This window comes from Liolophura sinensis, chromosome 4 (genome assembly GCF_032854445.1).
Source record: "Liolophura sinensis isolate JHLJ2023 chromosome 4, CUHK_Ljap_v2, whole genome shotgun sequence".
Taxonomy (NCBI): Eukaryota; Metazoa; Mollusca; class Polyplacophora; order Chitonida; family Chitonidae; genus Liolophura; species Liolophura sinensis.
This window is the reverse complement of record NC_088298.1, coordinates 23,004,845-23,008,596: the sequence shown is the minus strand read 5'-3', so window position 1 is coordinate 23,008,596 and position 3,752 is coordinate 23,004,845.

The window sequence follows — 3,752 nt, the reverse complement described above, 5'->3', positions numbered from 1 at the left end:
GCAACAAAGATCAACAAAATGGTGTACTTACAGTACTTACTTCATGGTAGACAAAATGGAATCGACTAGCGCTCATTTACGAGCCGATACGTGTCTTAGTTTTTAATATGAAAATCTTTTATATAAAATGTCGTTAGGAGCAGCAGAGGTTACTCGTGAAAAGCCAAATCAGGTTTACCCATATGATAGGCTGTCGATGTGGCTGAATGGCAGAAAAAATGGAGAATCTCAAGTTGCTAGTTTTGGTGGCATTAGGTAAGTCATTTCAGTTTTTCTTGAAGTTGTTTGGACTTGTATGGCTAGAAACATAGTAATAAGAAATCTGTATTTCAGACTGAGTCGTACTGGGCATATATTAATAGAAGAAAAGAAGACATGTAGGTTAGCCTATATCACAGATTCGATAAACATGGTTCTTTGACTAGAGAATGATATCTCTATAGCGATTGGCCGGGATTTTGAGGCAGGGTGAGTCCATCGCTCCAAAACCGAAGACACCGGACATGACACCCCTACAAGTCATATTACACTGTTACCGGGACAACCAGTCATTTTTCTTTGCTCTAACCTCTCAGCGCTGAACCATTTTCAAAGTTTTTGGTATGACCCGAGCCGGGTTTGATCCAGGGTTTGATGCGGATGCTTTAACCATTAGGCCATCGAAGAGTCATTAGCTACGTGTACTTATACTGTGTCTTCTTGGGGCATGACACTGAAGTATCATGCCGAGAACAACAGACATGACATCCCATTTCACATTACACTGATACCGGAACAACCAGTTTCTTTGCTCTCAATCTCAGCGCTGAACGCAAAGCAGCAAGTATAATTTTGAAAGTCTTTAGTATGGCTGAGCAGTTAGGATCAAATTTTCATATTTCCATTTTAAAGTAGTAGGCCCTTAGTATTACATTTAACATAAAGATTCTATTAAAGTAACAGGACAGTATGCTGAATATAACACAGTATTACGTTATAATAACAGAATACATTTTAGTATCACTCAGACAAAAGACCTTCTGTTAAAAGTAACAGTTTAAATTTTTGAGTGTTTAACAGTTGATATTCGAAAGTAAAAGCTGTTTGAAGTCTGCAAGAACTGCAAGAGCTGATAAGAGCTGTGTTTGTTGTAATGTTATACCACCTACATGGCAGTTGATAATGCATTTAATAATACTATACCAACTACATGACAGTTCATTTAATAAATTGATCCAAGCCGCCACTGACTCATTTGATCCAAGCTGTCACTGACTCAGTTGATCAAATCTGTCACTGGCTCAATTGATCCAAGCGGTCACTAACTCATTTTTCTGAATGACTCAATCTCCTTACTGGTCTCCCCAGGGCTGTTTCCGCCTCATCCACCTCATCTATCCGCCTCATTCTGACCTGTTCTTTTTGTATGGCCTTCTGTTTCCTCCATCTGTCTTGTTCGTACTGTTCTGTTTTTGCTCTTACTGCTCAGTTTACACTGGACTGTTTCCATTATCTGTTCGATCCATACTTGCCTGTTTCCTCTATCTGCCTAATTCATACCTATTTGTTGTGTTTGTTTTTTTTTTTGTTTTGTTTTGTTTTTTTCAATCTGCACGGCTGTTACTGGCCTACAACTGTATTCCCTCTATCTGCCCAGTTGATAATACCCTGTTCCCTTAATTTGTCCGATTGACATTGAACAGTTTCCTCTCTCTGCCCGATGGAGATCCGTAGATCCAAAAAGAGACAAAAGTAAATCCATCAGTGAAACCCATCTATTATTCAACAATGACTTAAATGTAATATTGTTTTTCATATACAGCTTGCTTCTGCGTGATCAGCGCGCAGGGAATTGATAACGGCGGTAAGTAGCGATGCGCAGTTGGTATCGGATACTGTGTAGGCCTGTATGTACTAACAAATAGTTATGTAAGGATAAACGTGCCAAAGAAATCTTGGCCATTCCTGTGAGATTTGGCTCCACCATCGCGCCTATGACCAAAACGTTCTTCTAGCCTTTTATGACGTTTGCCTTAGGCTTGCTTATCTTGCTTATCAAAGACTGCAGGTTAATTAAAAACACAGCTACAGGTGTTCAATGACATAGATGGCCAGACAATAATCTGATTAGTGATCAATTTCAATGTTTACTATAGGACAGAGTTCAAATCCAGTTCATGCTGGCTTCGTCTCCGGGCCAACGTGGGAAGGTCTTGCAACAACATGCGCCTGATCATGGGTTTCGCCTCGGAGTGTACACGCTTTCCTCCAACAACAATGCTGGCCGCCGTCGTATAAGTGAAATATTCTTCAGCATGGCGTAAATACCAATCATATAAAGTATGAACTTTAAAACATAATGTCAGCATCAACTTCCTACCCTACTTTACTACTCCCTAAAAGAAAGCACGCGAATGGTCACATATAGCATCTCTTTCAGGTTTTCATGAATAGTAGCGAACAGTAGAGATAATATTAGATTCCACTCATCTGCTAAATTATTTTAATAAACTAAGCTACATTCTTAAAAAGAACTTAAAATATCTGAATAACGCTTTTTGTTATAAAAAGTCACACATATATATTTTCTTACTGAGTTGTTTTCTCCCAAGGGTTGGTACACTATAGGTATACTGGCTTGTTTCATAAATCTGTCCGGTTTATACCGGCATGTTTCCTGTATATGCTCGGTTCATTCCTGTATATTTGCTCTATCTCCTCGCTTTATACTGATTTATTTCCTGTATCTGCCGTCCATCAAAGAAATGGCCCTCTGACGTCATGCTGTCATGCACTGATTCTCTGAGAATCGCTATACAACACAAATCTAGCCAGTCCTATTTTTGCAGCTTTGTACGGACCACGATGTTTGAGCTGTACAGGGCTACGTGACCCCTCGACTTGCCGGACAAACCGTCCAGTGTTGGGCGTCCGAGGTAAGAAACACTCTGGCTCGCCGATCAGCTTTAAAGGGTGGCAAATCTTGGAACTGATAAACCAGCAGTGCCTTCTGTCTACATGAATACAAATGACAACTTTTTCAATAATAATTAAAGCTGTCACGTTTTTACAGCGATACCAGTGGCCAAGTATCAAGGCCCAACTGAATGTCAAATCGCTATGAAAACGCTATGAAATTAATGCACTAAACTAATTTTCCATGAACGGAAAAATTTTGACAAACATCTGTTTCCGAATAGATGCTATCACACATAACGACGAATAGCTCGATTTGACTCATGAAGTACACAGACTGTAACAGCATTTACAAAAACAGTCAACATGGAGAAGAAAGCATGATCAAAATGAAATATAATCAACTGGGTTTGAATCCCACTCTACCAGATATCATATACAGTACGTCCAGTGTTAAAGACCCCCACAATGTCTTGCCCGTCTTAGACGTTTGCGATCACCGCATCTGGTTAAGTATGAACATTTCAGGTTGCTCGACACATGGTGTGCATGCATGCATGTATGTCTGTATGTCTGTATGTATGTATGACAATGCTTGGGGTTGTACCTCGTAGAATTTTCAGGTGTGTCAATTTGCAATAGGGTGTGTGTACATATATTATTATGTCTTCTTTGTAGCAGGATGAGTCTATGCCGCAGACCCAAGACACTAGCGATGACACCCCACCCACTCATATTATACTGACTCCGGCTCAACGCGTCTTCTTTCCTCGGTCAAACCCCTCAAGGCACTGAAGGCAAAAGGCAGCAAGACGTAATTTTTTATGTCTTTGGCATGATCCAACCAGGGTTTGATC